Source organism: Zootoca vivipara, chromosome 3 (genome assembly GCF_965207765.1).
Source record: "Zootoca vivipara chromosome 3, rZooViv2.hap1.1, whole genome shotgun sequence".
In the NCBI taxonomy this organism is placed as follows: Eukaryota; Metazoa; Chordata; class Lepidosauria; order Squamata; family Lacertidae; genus Zootoca; species Zootoca vivipara.
Window position 1 is genome coordinate 60,647,032 of NC_142586.1, and position 21,413 is coordinate 60,668,444.

Consider the following 21,413-nt stretch of genomic DNA (forward strand, 5'->3'; position numbering starts at 1 on the left):
TGGAAGCTCTTGTAGTTCTCTGATTTCTGGGTAATTTGCAGCTACTTTCGATTTTCACACATCCTGCCAAGGCTTGGAGTTGGCTTCTATAGTGTAGAGTTGTAATTTAAAACCACCACCTCAAATTAGAGTTTAGCCACACTGCCACAACCTTGGACTGGTAGTTCGGAAGAACTGCAATCTGTTTGTTCATACCAAAAGCCCTTTCCTGGCTATGTGAAATGCAGTACCCTCTGGGATTGGTCCTGAGTGTCTGTAATAATAGTAGGAATTAAAATGTTATGTGAATAGTGGCATGGAAAGAAGCAGCTCTGGGGAACTCCAACCAAGAAATGTGACCTAGGAAAGTAATCGTTCTGAGATCAAGTTGTTAAGAATCACACAGTGTTAAGTAAAGTTTGTACCACGCTTGGATCCCCTGTGGCACCATTTTATACTGTTTGCAGCAGCAAATATTACAGTGTTTTAAGAGGTGTTTTTTTTAAAAGCAAAATAGTCTAGTTAAAGCCTCCAGGTCATTGTTTAAAATAAACACTGATAAAAAGTGGAAAATATTGGGGGGGGGAAGCATTTATTTACAGAAAGTTGCAAAAGATAAGGACAACAAATTTCAGTCAGTAAAAAGAAACAGAAGAATTAAGGGGTATCTTACAATTTTCCATTTGGTGAGAGAGGGAGTACAAATTTTGACATACCTGAAGTGTTCTGTGTACCCAGAAGAAACACTACATATACAAGTTGCAAATTGTTCACAGGAATTCAAAGTAAAGGAGACCATAGAGACTCGTTTCTGATTCATTCAAAGCTGTTTGCACATATTTATTCATTTGGGGAGGTGTGTGAATCCCTTCCAATAAGTGACTTATTAAAAACTGCATAGTGTGTATAGTATAAGAACATACACATGGTGTCTAGAAATTGTTTAATCTTGGAGTACACCAGATACTAGCGCATCCATTAAGTACATGCCCAAGTCATTCAACTTTCAGGCTGATGGCATGATAGGTAGAATCTCACCCTTTTAGGGCTGCTTGGGTAGTTGTTCTATGTATTTTCTGTTATGTATAAATGCAGTTGTTTCAACCATTTTGCGTATCACCAAACCTAAGAATCACATTAAACATGAGTCAGCACAGAAGCCCCCCTGGCTGGGCCACTGGAATGCCAGCTCTGCATGAGGGAGTCAATTGGCATAGTAAGTACCGTACTTACAGAGTATGTGTGCCATACTGGCAAGCATTTTACCAGAGCCAGCATGGTGTGGTTAAGAGCGGTGGACTCGTAATCTGGTGAACAGGGTTCGCTTCCCCACTCCTCCACATGCAGCTGCTGGGTGACCTTGGGCTAGTCACACTTCTCTGAAGTCTCTCAGCCCCACTCACCTCACAGAGTGTTTGTTTTGGGAGAGGAAGGGAAAGGAGAATGTTAGCTGCTTTGAGACTCCTTAAGGGAAGTGAAAGGTGGGGTATCAAGTAAAAACTACTTCAGAGGTCAGCAAACTTTTTCAGCAGGGGGTCGGCCCACGGTCCCTCAGACCTTGTAGGGGGCTGGACTATATATATATTTTTGGGGGGTGAATGAATTCCTATGCCCCACAAATAAGCCAGAGATGCATTTTAAATAAAAGCAAACATTCTACTCATGTAAAAACACCAGGCAAGCCCCACAAATAACCCAGAGATGCATTTTAAATAAAAGGACACATTCATGTAAAAACACGCTGATTCCTGGACTGTCCATGGGCCGGATTTAGAAGGTGATTGGGCCGGATCCGGCCCCGGGCCTTAGTTTGCCTACCTCCCTTCTTCTTCTTCTTCTTCTTCTTCTTCTTCTTCTTCTTCTTCTTCTTCTTCTTCTTCTTCTTCTTCTCCTCCTCCTCCTCCTCCTCCTCCTCCTCCTTCTCCTTCCCATTTCTTCTGTTGCATCTCGTCTGGCTGTTCTGATGCACACCAGTGGTGTCTGTAGCATGTATAACAACACTCGCTTGATGTGTGTGTCCATTTTAAAACATATTCCATGTCATATATGCTTTGCATGCAGAAGGTCTCAGGTTCAATCTCTGGCATCTCTAGGTAGGGCTGGGAGAGACCAGTCTGAAATCACAGAAAGTCACTGCCAATCAATGTAGACAATTCTGAGCAAGATCTTACTCAATATATTGCAGCTTAATATTTTCTCAGTAACAAGGCAATTAAATAGCCCCTACCACTGCCTTTTCTGTAGTGGCTCTCCACTTATGGGATGCTCTTCACAGGGAGACTTGCCTGGTACCTTTGTTACATATCTTTAGGTGCCAGGCAAAAACATTTCTCTTCTCCCAAGCCTCTGGGTAATTAAACAATTTACGGCCTTTTTAACTGGGGGATTGTTTTTGCCTGTTACTACGCTATTCATTTCTGTGTTTCTATATTGTAAACTGCCCTGTGGTCCTCGGATGAAGAAAAGTATAGAAATTTAAATAACAAAAACAACATATTACATTTTAAGAGAAATGTATGTGGAATATCTTGTGCAAATGCATCTTATCAGTTCCGAGGACCTTTGGGAACCCCTCAGTTCTCTAATTCCATGATGATATTATGTTATTCGAATCTCCTCGAATAAGATGAAGGGTGAAGGATCTTAGCAAAGGGGAATTAAGATGAAGGGATATGCTACAGTGTTTGCATAGCAATGGCCAGATCAAATCATTTAGCTGAGGAACATGTGTCCCTGCTCTGGAGCGTTGCATTCTAAAGCAAGTTTTATCACAATATATATGCATAAAATCTATACCTACATATTAAACAAGTTCTGAGCAGAACTAACCTATGCTGCATTAATATGAGTTATTATTTGACATAAATGATAAGGACATCTAACCAAATACAGAACAGGTAGGATTATTAGACAACTGTAATTATTGATATTGAGCCCTTAATGGGGGAATTATTTTTAAGTTCCCCTGACCCTGAAAATGTTGAATTTAAATAATGCAGTTTTTACTTGTCAGATCCCCCTTTCAGCTAAGTAGCAAGTTGAACAGGAGCTGCCTGAAAAATCTGCCAAACCATTATGAGCACTCCAAATTGAAGAAAAATGAATCTCTTGAGTGCCACCCCCAGCTTGCCTTGAATATTCATTTTTACATTTTATTTTTACAGTATTTGATGAGTGAAAAAGCATTATTTGACCATTTACAAATGTGCTGGTATAAAAAATGCAAGATGCATCCAAGAAATCAGATGTACATGAGAACAAAGTGACAAGTTATGAAATATTAGCAGAAAAATGGGTTGTAGGCAATGTTACTTCAGTTGTTATACTTCTGTAGGTTTCACAGAATAAAGGAACAAATGAAATTCTTTTTCTTATTGGGCCAAGTATTTGTATAAATGGTGCCCCTAATTTAAGGCTGCGTCCCTAAGCAAGCCTTCTCACAGGTAAGCATCATTGAATACATTGGAACTTACTTCCGAGAAAACATTCATATTAATGTGCTACAAAAGGTGTAATGTTTGTCAAGTGCAGGTAGCTGATCTAATGTAATATATTATTTCACCCGTTCTTTGTCTCTCTTGATTTTTGCCATTTAATCTTCACCGAGACAGAATGTGGCCAACTCCCTTGAGCGCAGTGTTTGTTTCCCAATATTCTGATGGGCATCAGTAGAAATTATAAGCTTCAAACATTTATTCTATTTTGCCCTCATCTTTTTTATGTTCCATTTTCTATCTAGGTGTACTGTAGAGCTCAACAATTTTCCTTAAAGATTTCCAGAATTGCAAAAGCACAAAAGGGGCTGAGTCAATTACAGCACTATTGTGATCTGCAATGTAGCTTTATTAGAGGTCGTTTTGGTTTTTTTGGTTTTTTGTCTAGGAATGAAATTAATTAACAGCAATTACAGTGTGTGAAGCAGATACTCTTAACACCTTTATATTGTGGCTGCTTCAGACAAAAGCTGTCAATGCAAATGGAGTTTGAACACCAGTGCGAACATTTGGTTTACGGTAAGATTCAACTAGAACACTTTGTATATTGTTTAAATTCTTTATATCTTATCTTCAAACTAGCCTGCTTGTGTAGTAAGATCTTCTGTAGAGGCCTTTCCCCAAACACTGCTTTAACAAAGGTCTATTGTGTAGTCATAAAGGAGAGAGCCCTTTCTGTGGTGGCTCTCTACCTTTAGAATGTCCTCGCAAAGGAGATGTGTCTGGTGCTGACTTCACAATTTGTTGGCCTCAAGTTAAGATTTTCTTATTTTTCCAGGTATTTTAGAAAGAATTGCAGTTGGAACTGCTTTTCAGGATTTATACCCAGCCCATCAGCCAAAAAAAAAGCTCTCAGAATGGCTTACAAAATTCAAAGGCAGTCCCTTCCCAACAGCCTACCAGCTAAGAAGATACGGCACACAAGGAAAAAAGAATGGGAAAGAGGAGGAGAAAGCAAGCTTAAGCACAAGTTCTTATAGTTGCAGTCTTGGTAAAGAGCAGTCCCTTCCCTGAAGCACTCTTCCCTCTGATGAGATCCAGGAGTGGAACTGATGACAACATCCAGAAGTTCTGGTCAGCTCCTGCCACACAGTTCATCCCTCAGACAGCTGCCTTGATGGCTATTGATGATTCTAAGGAGGGGACATGATGAAGTTATCCTCATCCATCCCCAAAGTCAGTGGCAGTTCAGAAAACTCTTCCCTGTGTTTATAACCAAGACCTCGGCTGTACTGCAGAGGTGGCAGCAAAGCCATGTGCCAGAATTTCCAGAAGACCTCAGCGCTTGAGCATGTATGTTGGGTGTTGATCACTTTGGAAAAATCTGGCCCTCATTTCTCTGCTGAGCATTTGACAATCTGGCCTCAGCTCCTTGACGTGAAAATCTGGCTCTGTACGTGGCAGAAATTAGTCAGAGTAGCATTTAGCACTGCAGTTATGCAACAGACAAACTGAGAAGCATTTGACAAAGCTGCTGAGTTTGTTCTCTTGCTGCGTGTCAGTTCTGTCCTTGATTCCTCCTCAGCTGCCTGCTTCAAAATGTACTATTATAGGACAGGGAGAATTGAATATTTCTGCTGGGTATATTTGCTTTGGGGGTGGGGTGACAACAATGAAAACTCTGCCCTTTGTTTTTTAAAAATCAAATTGTTTTTGCTTATTAACCATACCTGTTTTCTTCTCTCTCTCTCTCTCTCTCTCTCTCTTGAAGAGGCATGCTAACATTTAACTATTTGAAATGTGGAGAAAGGCAGTAGCTCAGTGGTGGAGCATCCATATTGCACATGGAAGGTCCCAGCCCAGGTTCAATTCCTGCCATCTCTAGCTAAGGCTGGGAGCATCCTTTGTCTGCAATCCTGGAGAGCCACTGCCAGTCAAAATAGACAATACTGAGCTAGGTGGACACAGGTTCTGACTTGGTAAAAGGCAGCTTCTGATGTTGTCCACTTGTGATTAGACGTACTGTATTAGCACAGTAGTGGGAATGGCTCCTTTTTATGATGAATACATGCAGCCTCCAGAGGCAGTGTTCAGAGGAGTACCTCAAAGTACCCATTGCTGGGGAGCAACTGTGTGAGATGGCTGTTGCCTTCAGTCCTCCTGGAGGATTCTGAATGGTCATTGTGGAAGGCAGGGTGCTAGACCAGATGCACCCTTGATCTCATTCAGCAGGGTCCTTCTTGGATTCTTAAGGAGGGATATTAGGGGAAAGATTCAGTGCTGCTTTTCAAATCTTTCAGCAAACTGATTCTCCCATGACCACTTCCTGCCACGTGGGTGCCAACAATGGCAGATCACTGTGAGTGCCCTTGGGCTCAGATTTTGTTTTCTGCCACAAACTTTAATGTTCAAATCAGTATGGAACATAGACAAGCCAAGGATCACTGGTGGAACAAGTGTATGGCAGGGCTAAGCAAACAAAGACATTCATTCAACAACTGACACACACAGCTTCTATCATAAAAGGAGTGGGCAGGCATGACTTTAGAGTGGCAAACAGGATGTGGCTCAGTTCTTGCAGGCAAACAGGAACTCCACCTTGCAGGTAGGGCCTGAGCAGTCGCTTCACGCCAGCCCTGGCATCTCCATGGGGACGGACAGGGCTGGTCCTACCATTTGGCAGAGTGAGGTGATTGCCTCCTTCCTCTTCAACCTGATTGGACTTGAAGGTCGCTGTTTCGGGGCTCAAGACAGCTGAGCTAATTATATGCACTGCATCACCAGGTCTGAAAGATCTTACAAGTGAATAAATACAGCAACACATAAAGATGTCATGCTAGTGTTAGAATTGTATATTATTGCAACTGAACTGCACTATATGGACATTTCCCCCCTTTTATTGATTGACTTGCTTTTTCTGCTGCTGCAGTGAAAATGTTCAGTTGTAGAGTCTATTCTGCAGTCTGTCCTGGTTGTTTAAAAATATAATGCAACCACAAGGAGAACTGCGGTAGTGCCGTAGCTGAGAAACTGTGCTATGAATCAAGAATCATGTTTGTTGCACAAGAGCACCAAATCCGTTTTAAACTAAACTTGGAAATTTCTACATCCAAATCATGTGCTCTACCAATGAACTATAGCACCTCCTCCTATACTGCACCACTTTCATTCTTGATTTTTGCTCAGTATACTCAGATCCTCTAAGTGCCAGTCCTTCAATTGGCAGAACTGCACCATCCACTCACTACCACCACCACCACCTTAAAAATATCCTGTTCTCCTTTAGACAGTACATATGGGGTTCCTAATAGAATCCAACACAGGCACTTCCCAACAACTGCTGGAGGGCTATAGGGTTCTCATCCCTGTATTATAAGAACTTTACAGTCCCTAATCTCTGGTAATGTGTTTTAAGAAGACAGATATAAAACACACACACAACTAGTATCGTCTGAGTTGCTCCCTAATCATGATGAATAAGCCACATAAATCACTATGCCAGAGCAATAAAGGTATGCTAACATCGAGCACTTTCCCTCCAATTTATATCTTGTTGCTGTAGAAAGGCTCTATTTTGGCTGGCGTGCATTGATAAAAATGAAGTAAACGAAGAATGATAAGGGAATCTCATTCACTCTCACTAAAGCCGAATATGATAAGTGCAAAAGGCAGGTGGCATAAGCGCTAAAGTAAGGATGGAGACGGCATGCTCCAGAGAATCAATCTGCTACATTAATGGCTAATGGCGCTCTCTGTATTTATTCATTATTTATCACCCAAAGAAGTACATCCCGTCTAGACTGTAGGGGTGCTTTTGTAGGGGAAAGGCAAAGATGAACTTAATGAATTAACTGAAATTAGTGAGTTGTAGCTAACTCAATCTGGCATATAAATTCAAAACAACACTCTACTTATAGTCCCTAATTTAAATGTCAATAAATACTTCCTCACAAAAATTAAATCATTATCCACAACTATCAAGGTTCTAGAGCTCCTGACATAATGCAATAATACTTCTAGTTCAAGTTTTGGATTAAAAAGATGCAAAGCAATTCAGCTTGCCAGGTGGAATGATCCCACTGCCGCTATGTGCTCTTATGGAGTTCCCCTGAGCCCCACCCTAGCTGGTTTCAGGGGCACAGTACGTGGGGGGTGAGAAGCCCTGTTGTGCAAGAAAAAGTCATTGCAGAGGCCTTCAATTGATGTGGTTTGTTAGGTGAATCCTGTCCTATGATTGCATCAAATGCCTTAAGCCAGAGGTTCCCAAACTTTCTACTCCCAGGGCCCACTTGCAACTGCAAATGACTAATACCCACCAATCACAAAATATTGGCAGATGCATAATCAGTGAGTAATTTTCTACTGCTACCTAATCCATCTTTGGAAATGGCTAAATTCTTTGCCATGGTGATTTCCTTGTGGCAAGGAGTTCCAGAGCTCAGCTTTCCTCAGGCTAAGTATAGACATTTTTGCTCTGGAGATATTGTGACTTAGCCTCCCCATTTTAGGCAGGGGTCATCTTATACACGGAAAAATATGGCATGCAGAGGACAATTGTTTCACTAATTCTAGTATAATCTATTATATGAGCATCTTGCAGGAAATCTGGCAAGAGCTGCATCCTGAGTAGTTCTTAAGAGACTGGAGGTTTTGTGACAGATTTATGGAGTTTTAATCAAAAATAAAGTGACCAATATTCCACTCTGAGGCAACTCATGGAATTTGATAAATAGCTCTCAGTTGTTATTCATAGTATACAGGGTAATATAAGGAAAACAACAGCAACAACCCCAATATATTATTGTATGAATGGTTTAGAATTGTTAGCATTTCCAGAATTACCGTACATCTCTGTAGCATTGCAATTAAAAACCCTACTTTTCCTATTTCAGTGTACACACAGTGAAAAAGCTACATTGAAAATCTACTTATTAGATCAAGCTCTTGTCTTGATTCCTTTGGCATGGAATCCTTTGGGATTCCTTTGGCATGGGGATGGGAGCTCATGTCTGATGCTGGCAAGATCTGCATTACAGTAATTTAAATGGAGAGGAGATGTGTGAAAGATTGCATTGCTCCACCGAAATGCCCAAGAATCCATATGTATTTTTTTTGTATGTGTACTGTATCTGAACAGTGGATGCACTGGCTGGAAGGGGATTCAAGTTAGTAGAGCAAGATGTTTTCCAGTATCACAAATAATTAAACTTTATGAAGTTCTTCTCTGTATGTATTCACAATATTGGCAATACTCAGAAGAAAATTAAATAAAATGCAATAGGTCCTGAAATACCTAGGGTTTGGCTTGTTCCGCAACTTGCTACTATGACAGTAAGGATAAGGAATCAAGATGAGGGAAGGTACATGAGAAGAGTAGGAATATGTTGGGGAGCATTTAAAGAGTTATAATAGTCAATGAAACTTCCAAGTAGGGTTAGAAATATGAGCAGCAGTTAAAAACAACCAGGTTAGTGTACAAAAGGACTTGGGTCATATTAGAAGGCTATGTAGCAAAATAACAAACAAACAGGGAACCATGGAGGTGCGGACATGGAAGTCTTCTAATACGAGATTAATGAAAGTAAATGTAAGTTGTACATATCAAGTTTTGGAAAATGCATTAATCATAATCAAATACCATAGTTTGGCTTCATAATTCCGGGTGCTCGGTGACAGAGACTCCAGGGCTAGAAGCAGGCTTGGACCTCACTTGGTGAGTTGCCTGTACGTAATTTCATGCCTTCTTTGGGTACAGAAAGAATATAAAACACTGGACCCTGCAAATGATAGGTGGCATAATTTGGCATCAAGGAACTGCTAGCCTATAGACCTTCAGACCACCAAGCCTCCCCCTCAACCCAGTTTACTGGCATCAGCAGCTATGAAGGTTCTAGTCAAAATATCAGGACCCTAACCTACTCTGCCTGGTTATGGAAGTAGCGCAAGTAGTATTTCTTAAAGGAATTGGAACTGTGAGGGACAGGGGATATCGCGAAGTCCCTCCCCTCCTGAGTTCAAGCCAATCACCGAGCACAGGGGAAAGCAGAGAGAGTTCCGATTCCAGTAGGGAAGCAGGAAGTCGGGTCCGAGGCTCAGGCAAGGTAGAGGAGCCAGGGTCCCAGGCGGGACAGGAAGGGGCGAATAAGGGAGGGAGACCCATCCCCCCAACGCCAGAACTACGCAGAAAGAGGAGGGGAAAGAGGATGGGTCTGCCAAAGCTTTTGTGTTGGAGAAAGACGCGCCAAAAGCCATTAGGAGGTTCTGAAACCGACTGATCACATCACTCCGTGTAAATAGCAATGACTTTAGCACTGTAAATACGCAGCACCAATAAAAGAATAAAATGCAGAGCTGCGTAGCGTCGTTACTCTGAAGTAGTCCGCTCCGGCCACTGTGACAGCAACCTCCTAATCCTTTTTGGGCTACTTTGGAGTTGCCGGGATGAGCGTGTCAGAGGCGGAGAAATGGCGGCAGATCGCGGAGCAAGCCCAGCAAGAACTGCAGCAGCTGTCGCTGCAGGCGCAGGGGGAATTGAAGGCAGCTAAAGAAGAGACTAGGAAGGTCCAGGACGACCGGCTACAACTTGCGGAACAGGTGAGAGCGCTACAGGAAAGAGAGCAGGAATTAAGGGCGGTGGCGGTAGACCTCCAAAACAAGCTGGATGCAGAGAAAAGCAAGGCGGGAGGGGCACCCCAAGTCCAAGTGCTGCCAGGAAGGAGAGCCGGGACCCTAGTAAGCAAGTTCAATGGAGACCCGAGGGAATATCAGGGCTTTGAGACTGAGATTGTGTATGCTCTTGAGCTGCACCACGCTGAGTTCCCTGATGATGAGCACAGGGTAGCGTTTATTGTGGAGCACCTTACCGGGGCAGCCAGGGAGTGGCTAAGACCGTTAATCGCAACAAAGAATCCTTGCATGAAGAATGTCAAACTATTTCTAGAAGGTTTGAAAACGATGTATTCGTCCGATAGTCATATGGACCAGACTAAGGAGGAACTTCATAATTTACGCCAAGGAAATATGACAGTTCGCGCGTATTGGGCGAAATTCACCATGCTGGTGCACAGATTGGGGTGGGAACTCGAGTCACCCCCAATGCAAGCGGCGTTCTACTTGGGGTTGCATGAGGAGGTGAAGGATGAGCTCTCAAGAGGTCCAAAGCCCAGTAATATGGATCAGCTGAGCAAAGCGGCTCTGGCGGTGGGGGTGAGACAGGAATCCCGGTGGAGCGACAAGCAAGCAACGCGCGCAAAGCGGGCTTGGTTCCCACGGTCGCAGGAGAAGCCACTCCCCCAACAACCCTTTCAAGCCACGCCTGGGGCCAGTCAGGACCAGGAACCCATGCAGATTGATAGCGCGCGCGCGCGGGCTTTTCAAACCCCAGCGGCGCCAAGACGCAAGGAGGGAAGGGGCGGGAATTGCTTTCTCTGCAACTCCCCCCAGCATCTCGTCAGAGACTGCCCACATCGCAGGGAGTGGCAAGGAAAGGCGGGAACGGTTGTGCCCTCCCCCACTGACGCAGCACCACAGCAGGGAAACGGGAAAGCCTGGCTGCAGGAGACAAGGGGCAGCAGCCAGGCACAGTCAGCAGACAACAGCCCCAGCCCACCCACCCGCACAGAGAGGAGCAGAGCCAGCCCACCCCTCCCAGAGCAGGAGTGGTTCTAGAAGTGACGCTCACGCTCCCAAATGGCTATCCCCTGACGGTCCTCGCCCTAATTGACAGTGGGGCGTCAGCGAACTTCTTCTCGAGAAACTTTGCAGAAGAGCACCAGATCCAGCTTCTGCAGCTGGATTTTCCTCTGCACGTGGCAACCATTGACGGCAGAGAGCTGCTGGGAGGGGCCATCACTCATCAAACCCCCCCCATGAGAATGACGGTGGGGAGGCACTCAGAGACACTGGCATTCAACGTCACCACCATCTCAGACCCCCCCCATCGTCTTGGGCATGAGCTGGCTGGCGCACCACGACCCCTCCATCAGTTGGCACCAAAGATGCATCACTTTTGGATCGGACTTTTGCCTGGAACATTGCATGCAGCACCAACCAGGGGAGGGGCCTCCGATAGCCACGGTGGCCACCATGCACGTCAAAGGGGGTGAGGCGATACCCAAGCCGTACTGGGACCTGCAGGAGGTCTTCAGCGAAGCGGAGTCCGACCACCTACCCCCACACAGGCCTTTTGACTGCCAGATCAACCTGGTGCCAGGGGCAACTATACCCCCAGCCAAGCTGTACGCCATGTCAGACCAGGAACTGGAGGATCTGCGCGCTTTCATCGACAAGAACCTCAAGCGGGGGTTCATCAGAGAAAGCAAGGCAGCAGGGGGCAGCCCGGTCTTCTGGGTGGACAAGAAAGACACGCAACAGCGCCGTCTTGTGGTGGATTTTAGACGACTGAATTCAGTGACAGAGCCAGTGGCTTTCCCCATGCCCAGAGTGGATGATCTCCTGACAGCGGCACGCAGGGGCAAGATTTTCACCAAGCTAGACCTGAGGGGGGCGTACAACTTGATCAGGATCCGGGAAGGCGATGAATGGAAAACCACGATGTTCACGCCTCTGGGCTCCTTTGAATATCTCGTGATGCCCTTCGGGTTGCAAGGGGGCTCAGCATGCTTCCAGGCCTTCATGCACCACGTCCTGGGGTCCCTCCTTTTCAGGAAATGCTTGGTCTTCCTGGATGACATCCTTATCTACTCCGATGACCCAGTGCAGCATGTGAAGGATGTCAGGGAGGTGTTGCAGCGCCTGAAGGAGAACCACCTGTATGTGAAGCTGGAGAAGTGCAAGTTTCACACCAAGGAGGTGGACTTCCTAGGCTACAAGCTGTCAGACAAGGGGCTGGCGATGGACAAGGACAAGGTGCAGGCCATCCTGGACTGGCACAGCCCCAGGACGCGCAAAGATGCCCAACGCCTACTAGGCTTCGCCAACTTCTACAGGAAGTTCATCAAGAACTTCTCTCGCGTTACGGCTCCCATCACTGACTGCCTGAGAGGCAAGCAGAAGTTCAGGTGGACACCAGAGGCGCAAGCAGCGTTTGAAAGCCTCAAGAGGGTGTTCGCCTCAGACCAGAACCTGTTCCACGTGGTTCAGGACGCGCCCCTACGCGTGGAGACAGATGCTTCTGATAAAGCTGTGGGCGCCATTTTGTTGCAACTGGACGCCAACAGAGAGTGGAGACCCTGTGCCTTCTTCTCCAGGAAGTTGACCCAGCCAGAGCGAAACTACACGGTGTTTGATCGGGAACTTCTTGCGATCCACGCTGCGTTCCAGCACTGGAGACACTTCCTGGTGGGCGCCAAGCACCCCATCCAGGTGTGCACAGACCACAAGAACCTGGAGTTCTGGAGAACTGCCAGGGTGCTCAACCAGCGGCAGATACGGTGGGCAGAGTTCTTCTCGAACTTCAACTTCTCCATACACTACATCCCGGGAGAGCAGAATGTCAGGGCGGATGCCCTCTCCCGCAAGCCAGAGTACATGGAGGAGGAGGCGCCACCGGCACCCAGGCACATCTTCCCCCCGTCAGCTTGGTCCTGCGGAGCAGCAGTGGTAAGCGAGGCAGAACTCACAGCACTGACGGCAGCGGATGAATTTGCCAACCGCATCTTCAGAGAACTGAGAGGGGGGGGGAGCAGGCAAAAGACTTTGCAGAACGCAGGGGGCTGCTTTTCTACAAGGGTGCACTGTACCTGCCCACCACCCAGCTCAGACGTACGGTCCTCAAGCAGATGCACGACAACCCAACGGCGGGTCATTTTGGGAGGGATAAAACCACTCACCTAGTCATGAGACACTTCTGGTGGCCAGGGGTGCGGGAGGATGTGAGGGATTATGTAAGGGGCTGTGACACCTGCCAGCGGGCAAAGGTGGTCAGAGCGCCACCAGCAGGTTTGCTGGAGCCCTTAGCCACACCGCACAGGCCGTGGGAAGTAGTGTCCATGGACTTCATCACAGACCTGCCCTCATCCAGGGGCAAGACCGCAGTGTTGGTGGTGGTGGACCTCATGTCCAAAATGTGCCACTTTATACCGTGTGCCAGGGCGGTCTCTGCAGAAGAGACAGCCAAACTGTTTGTGGATCACGTATTCAGACTGCATGGATTACCTTTAAGGGTTATTTCGGATCGTGGCCGCCAATTTGTTTCCAGGTTCTGGCGGCGGCTCATGAACCTCCTGCAGGTGGAGGTCAGCTTGTCGACGGCTAGACACCCGCAGACCAATGGACAGGCGGAGAGGGTCAACGCCATTCTGCAGCAGTACCTGAGATGCTACGTCAGCCAGCGGCAAACGGACTGGGTGGATCGCCTGCCACTGGCAGAATTTGCCTACAACAATGCGGTGCACGTCTCCACAGGGGTGTCGCCCTTTAAGGCCAATTACGGGCGTGACCTCAGATCTTTCCCAGAGAGGGAGGGGGAGGAGGAGGAGGAGGGCCCACAGGCTGAGGATTGGGCAGAGGAACTGGAGACGGTGCACCAGCAGCTCAGAGAACACTTGGAGAGAGCCAAGGAAGCGTACAAGAAGGGGGCAGATCGCCACAGGCGACCGGGGGAGGTCATTAGGGTGGGGGACAAAGTGTGGTTGTCCTCGGAGGGCCTTCCCATCAGAGGGCGATGCAAAAAGCTGGCGCCCAGAAGGTTGGGCCCCTTCACGGTCACGCAACAGGTCAACCCGGTGGCATACAGGCTGGCACTGCCAGAGGACATGAGGGTGCACCCTGTGTTTCATAGATCGCTGCTGTCGCCGTACAGGGAAAGCAGCAGGCTCCGAGACAGCGAACAAACCCCTGAGGGAGGGGGGGAGAGGGAAGGCAGGGAGCAACTCAATGAGGCCACGGCCATCCTGGATTCAAGGTGGGGGGTGGGGGGACTGGAGTACCTCATGGCATGGGAGGATGCTCCACCGTCCCAGAATGAATGGGTCCCAGCCACTCAGATACAGGAGGAATTCCTGGTAGAAGAATTTCACGCCCTCTTTCCCCATAGACCCAAGCCCTGGCACATGGAAAGGGAGGGGGAGGGGGAGGAAGCACGGGAGAGCAGTTCACCATGGCGCTGGGAAGCGGAGTTTGAGGAACCAGAGGATGAGGTATGGGTGTCACCGAGATCCACCCAGTCAGAGGAAGGAGCAGATTGGCAGAACATTTTTACCCCCACCAGCTCTGACGCCACGGACTTTTTGGGATTCCCATCCTCCCAGGCGGAAGGGGGGGGGCTTGCAGGACTGGGGGGAGGTGTTCACACCAACGGGCTCGGAAAGCACTGAGTTCTTAGGCTTCCAGTCGTCACCGACACCTGGGGGGGACCTGGGGAGGGGTGAAGGAGAGCTTGGGAGGGGGGTGGATGTGAGGGACAGGGGATATCGCGAAGTCCCTCCCCTCCTGAGTTCAAGCCAATCACCGAGCACAGGGGAAAGCAGAGAGAGTTCCGATTCCAGTAGGGAAGCAGGAAGTCGGGTCCGAGGCTCAGGCAAGGTAGAGGAGCCAGGGTCCCAGGCGGGACAGGAAGGGGCGAATAAGGGAGGGAGACCCATCCCCCCAACGCCAGAACTACGCAGAAAGAGGAGGGGAAAGAGGATGGGTCTGCCAAAGCTTTTGTGTTGGAGAAAGACGCGCCAAAAGCCATTAGGAGGTTCTGAAACCGACTGATCACATCACTCCGTGTAAATAGCAATGACTTTAGCACTGTAAATACGCAGCACCAATAAAAGAATAAAATGCAGAGCTGCGTAGCGTCGTTACTCTGAAGTAGTCCGCTCCGGCCACTGTGACAGGAACACAAGCTCTGACCTCCATGACGTTTTGGTACGAGTTTCCACACATCCTTCAGGCCTTGACTTTTGTACAGCCATGCCCGATCTTGACTGGGTCTTGATACTCTCATATTATCTCATTGTTCTCAAAGCAGTCCTGGTGGTCAGTGATCAACAGCCTGCAACGACATTGTGAAATTCATTATGTTCCTTAATTACTATTCACAGCGTCTTTCCTTCTTCTAAGTACTTGTTAGGGCTTCTGTATTTAGCTTCCTCCCAGCACTCTTCCCACACTTTACCTCCAAGTCCCACATTTCTCGTCACCAGACATTAGTCATCCTAACACAGAAAGGGCCGAGTCTTGCTTAAACAATAGTTCGCCCAAAGGTCTTAGATGACTCAGAATGTCAGGATTTTCTTCTAAAGCAGCACTTAATATATAGTCCCTAAAGATTAATTCTCACGCTTGGCAGTTCACACATTCTATGAACAGATGATAGGTTGTCATCAACATTCTGTGAAGAGTCAAGTGTGAGGCTGAAATATGGGCCACACAACTTTCTGGCAACCATTAAAGAAACAGGATTCTAATGCCTTTAAGACTTATATAGAAGACCTCTCACTGCCAAATAACTTATTGAGATTTTCTATATGAACATAATATAAGCGATCATTAAAAACAATCATAAATATGCATTAATAAAAACACAGTAAAACTTCCTGCTAGCATATTTTATTTTGTAGTCTGAGTCTGTGTGCGCTTACATGAAAGTTGCCCCCACTGAGGTAAATGGGACTCGCTCCCAGATAAGTGTGCATAGGGTTGCAGACTTGGGGATTTTGGAAAATGTAGCTTGTCAAGCAAGCACAAGAAAAGGAGTCCTGCTTGAATTTTCTTTTCTAACCATTGTCTATCTGGACATAAATAATCATTATTCCAGAAAGTTGAAGGGATGGGGGAGAAATTTGGCTCAGATTTTAATGTGAGCCTACACAACATGCACTTCCCAAAACAATAATCAAATCAAAACATAGCTACCTTTTGAAATTTTCAATTCTCCAAATTTTGTGATGCGAAAATGTTGGTGAATTTTAATTCGGACATACAAAATAAAATAAACTGCTGAAGAAATGTGAAGACCAGAATAATTTAAGGCAGGAAAGATGAAAACCTGAATGAAACCCAGATTGTCAGATCCATGCCTAGGTAATTCAAGAGGCTTTGTAGTTTATGGTGTATACACCATAAATTACAAAGCCTCTTGAATTCATGTTGCAGACATCTCTGATAAACTGATTTTGCAGTGTTTCATCGTGCTTTAAAAATCTGCACAACCTGCTTTAACAGAGTTCATAGTACAGTAGAACAAAATAAATGAGGGTTTACACTAGAGTAACTATGCCTTGCCTGTCAGACTGCTTTCATGCCTCTAAACACAACTGTCTGTTCTCCTCGACCTTTTGACACCTACTCAGTTCCTCCTTCCTTTTCAAGTGGATTCAAAGCGAAAATAATTATAATGCATTTAATACATATACAGTACAATATTTTAAAAGTTTTGAAACCACTTTACTGCAGCATGCCTGGAACACTAGTTTAGTTCAAAATATTGAAGTGAACTCATAAACCCTTTTCTGGAAAGTTTATATTTTTAGAAGATGGTTAATACCCTATCAGACCATGGAACTAGCATCCTGCACAATTAGATTACAGATTTGTAAAAGCTATTTACTTGCACTTTCCCTTGGACTTTAGGCTTTTACTAAGCAAGAGACCATCTGACTCACAGACTATTTGTAGACACCTGTTTTAAATGAGCCAAAAGGATATGGCTATGTTGTCTTTTTGTAATTTGATCCCACAATTAGTTGGATGCAGTATTGTCACCTGATCTATTTAAAAACAAATTTTAAAAAGTCCTATGTTACTCCAGAGAATCTGATGCAATGCTGTCTGAAAACATATACTGGAGAAACGCTGCAACACATGCAATCTATATTTTCATTTTTAAAAGGAAGTATATTGTTTAAGGTATTAAACAGTGATTGCTGATATACAGCAAAAATGCATTCAACATTAGTTTAGTTTGAAGAAAGAATTTATGTTCACCAAATATCATGATTAAAATTAAATTAAAACAAGCACCACAGCCTCAATTAACCTTTTAAAAAACCCAAAAGCTAATGATTCTCTACTGCTTTGTAGACATGACACTTTGCCAACTGAGTGAATGGCTCAAAAGAAAAAGAAATTAATCCAAACATGAATTGGGGTCATCATCCGTTAGAATATGTTGTTGTTTTTATTTATTAAATTTGTATACTGCTTTATATCCGCAGGTCTCAGGGCGGTTCACAAGATAAAATCACAATGTAAAAATACAAAATACTTACGTAATTAAAAACAAAAACAAGAACAACTCAATAATCCCGCCCCACCCACACATTTTAAAAGGGCATAGGACAGGGGTCAGCAAACTTTTTCAGCAGGGGGGCCGGTCCACTGTCCCTCAGACCTTATGGAGGGCCAAACTATATTTTGAAAATAAAATAAAATGAATGAATTCCTATGCCCCACAAAAAACCCAGAGATGCATTTTAAATAAAAGGACACATTGTACTCATGTAAAAACATGCTGATTCCTGGACCGTCCACGGGCCGGATTTAAAAGGCGATTGGGCCGCATCCGGCCCCCGGGCCTTAGTTTGGGAACCCTGGCATAGGATATCAATCAGCCAAAGGCCTGGTTAAAGAGGAATGTTTTTGCCTGGCACCTGTAGATGTATAATGAAAGTTGAACCTCCCTGGGAAGAGCATTCCACAAATGGGGAGCCACAGCAGAAAAGGCCAATTCTTGTGTTGCCACCATCCAGACCAGACTTCTCATGGAAGAGGCACACAAAGAAGGGCCTCAGCAGATGATCTCAAGGTCCAGGTAGGTTCATATGGAGAAAACTGGTCCTTGAGATATTGCAGTCCTGAGCAGTTTAAGGCTTCATAGGTCAAAACCAACACTTTGAATTGGGCCGGGAAACTAATTGGTAGCCAGATAGACCAGGATCAGTGTAATATGCTCAAACCGTGAGCAACCTGGCTATAGAATTCTGCACTAGCTGAAGTTTCTGAACCATCTTTAGAGGCAGCCCTATGTATAATGCATTGCAGGCCCCCTGAGCCTTACGCGACAGCAAAGGATCCAGGAGTACCCCAACTATGTGCCCACTGCTTCACAGAAAGTGTAACCCCATCAAGAGCAGGCAACCTCCCAGCCATCCAGTCTAGAGGATGATCCACTAACAGTGCTTGTCTTATCTGGATTGAGTTTCGGTTTGTTGGCTCTCATCCAGTCCATTATCGAGGCAAGGCACTAGTCCAGCACTTCGTCTGCCTCACCTCCAGATGTAAACGAGTTGAATGTCATCAACATATTGCTGTTATGTGCAATACCAGATTTTATAAAGAAAGGTGAGATTTATTTATGGAAGATTGTCAGTATGAAGACTCCTTTGGATGGAAGGTCCGTCCTTACCCAGTAAGCTGCTAGAGGAGGTTCCTTCTTCTGGGACAGTCTTACATTTGGCAACAAGATGGAATGCTGGTCCCTTTCTAGTCTCACTCCACCTTGCGAAACAGCAGGCCTGGTCTCTATTTCCTTCTAAGGGTCAAGAGCCTTTGCGGTCAGAAGCTGAGTATTCTAAAGCAAGATCATTTGTGATACTAAACATTTTCAATAGGATTTTTTTTATTTTGATATACTTAAAGATCCTTTAAAACGGCATTTTACCACACTTTAGAGAGAGTTTATATTGTATACATACTTGACTTGCTCACTACCATGTCATTAGCTCTTTTAATGTAGAGCAATTAGCTTCCTCTGCCAAATGTAGGCATGTAATGATCATATGTAGCTCCCTATCTTTAATGAACTACAACCAAGTGTGGTTACAGGTAGGTAGCCGTGTTGGTCTGGATCGAAGTAAAATAAAAAAATTCCTTCAGTAGCACCTTAAAGACCAACTAAGTTTTTATTTTGGTATGAGCTTTCGTGTGCATGCACACTTCTTCGGATACAGTGAAATGGAAGTTTCCAGGCACTTATGTAGAGAAGGGGTGGGGAGGGGTGGGGATGGGGAGGGGGGATCACTCAGAAGGGTGGTGGAAATGGGTGATTGACTGACTGATAGCTGTTGATGACCGCAAACGACTGCAAATGGTTTTGCATGAAAAAGCAAGGGTTGAGATGGCTGAAGATCGCTTATCATGTATAATGAGATAAAAATCCGATATCTCTGTTCAAACCAGGTCCCTCCATGGTTTTGAGCTTGGTGATAAGTTGCAATTCAGCAACTTCTCTTTCCAGTCTATTTCTGAAATTCTTTTGTAGTAAGACAGCTACTTTGAGGTCTTGTATAGAATGTCCTGGGAGATTGAAGTGTTCTCCTACTGGTTTTTCTGTCTTCTGGTTCCTGATGTCAGATTTATGTCCATTTATCCTTTGGCGTAGGGTTTGGCCTGTTTGTCCAATATAGAGAGCTGAAGGGCACTGTTGGCATTTGATGGCATACACAATGTTAGAAGATGAGCAATTAAATAGTCCTGAGATGGTATGTTGGATGTTGTTGGGGCCAGTAATGGTGTTGTCTGGGTGTATGTGGCAGCAAAGTTGGCATCTGGGTTTATTGCAGGCTCTGGTACCAGTGTCCATGTTAAGTCTGGTGGTTGTATTATTGTGGGTGAGGAGTTGTTTAAGATTGGGTGGCTGTCTGTAGGCAATGAAAGGTCTTCCTCCCAGAGCTTGAGAAAGGGAGCTGTCATTGTCCAGGAGAGGCTGTAGATCTCTGATGATGCGTTGTACTGTTTTAGCTTGGGAGCTGTATGTGATGACTAGTGGTGTTCTGTTATTTTCTTTTTTGGGTCTGTCTTGCAGCAGGTTCTCTCTAGGTATCTGTCTGGCTCTGTTGATCTGTTGTTTAACTTCATCAGGTGGATATTTTAGTTCTAAAAAGGTTTGCTGTAGATCTCTTAGGTGAGATTCTCTGTCTGTAGAGTTGGAACAGATGCGGTTGTAACGTAAGGCCTGGCTGTATACGATGGATTGTTTGGTATGTTTGGGATGGTAGCTAGAAGCATGTAGATATGTTTGTCGGTCAGTTGGTTTTCTGTATAAGGTGGTGTCTATATGTCCATCCTGTATTTTTATAGTAGTGTCCAAAAAATGTATTTCTTGCATAGATTGGTTCATTGTTAGGTTGATGGTGGGGTGAAAGTCATTGAATGTCTGGTGGAAGGTTTCCAGGGTCTGTTGTCCATGTGTCCAGATAATAAAAATATCGTCAATGTATCGCAGGTACAGGAGAGGTTTGAGTGGGTAGGAGTTAAGGAAACGTTGTTCTAAATCTGCCATGAAGATGTTGGCATACTGTGGGGCCATGCGGGTGCCCATGGCTGTGCCGCTGATCTGGAGGAACAGGTCATCACCAAATTTGAAGTGGTTGTGGGTAAGGACAAAGTGGCAGAGTTTGGTAGCAAAGTCCGCTGTGGTTTTATCTGAAATGGTGTTCCTTATGGCTTGTAAACCATCATTGTGTGGGATGTTGGTATATAGAGATTCCACATCCATAGTGGCTAGTATAGTATTGTTAGGAAGATTGTTCAAATATTGTATTTTCCTCAGAAAATCTGTGGTGTCACGTACGTAGCTGGGAGCACTGATAGCATATGGTTTCAGAACAGAGTCCATATAGCCGGAAACACCCACTGTAATGGTGCCAATACCTGAGATGATGGGGCGTCCTGGGTTTCCTGGTTTGTGTATTTTGGGTAGAAGATAGAAAGTTCCTGGCCGAGGTTCCGCTGGTATGTTTGTGAGGATCTGTTCTTGGATGTGTAGGGGTAGCTCCTTAATAATCTTGTTCAGTTCTTTTTTGTATGCTTGTGTGGGGTCTGAGTCCAATTTCATGTAAAAGGCAGTATTGGAAAGTTGTCTGTGGGCCTCCTGGATGTAATCAGTTCTGTTCATGATGACGACAGCTCCACCCTTGTCTGCCTCTTTAATTATAATGTCTGGGTTGTTCCTGAGATTTTCTATGGCTCTCCTTTCAGCATGGTTTAGATTTTGTAGTAAGCGATGGTGTTTTCTGGTCACATCCGTTTGGATTCTGTGGCGGAAGCATTCGATGTACAGATCTAGTGTGGTATTGCGTCCATCAGGAGGGGTCCATGTGGAGTCCCTTT

General features: G+C 45.3%; 1 long non-coding RNA gene across 1 annotated transcript; it reads right to left on the minus strand.

Moving 5' to 3' along the window:
• Window positions 1–1,563: 1,563 nt before the first annotated feature.
• LOC148686272 (uncharacterized) lies at window positions 1,564–19,780 on the minus strand. Its single transcript, XR_015948985.1, has 3 exons — window positions 18,709–19,780; window positions 15,213–15,354; window positions 1,564–2,093 (listed from the first exon to the last, which is right to left on the minus strand). It is a non-coding gene; the product is annotated as an uncharacterized LOC148686272 (long non-coding RNA).
• Between the last annotated feature and the right edge of the window lie 1,633 nt (window positions 19,781–21,413).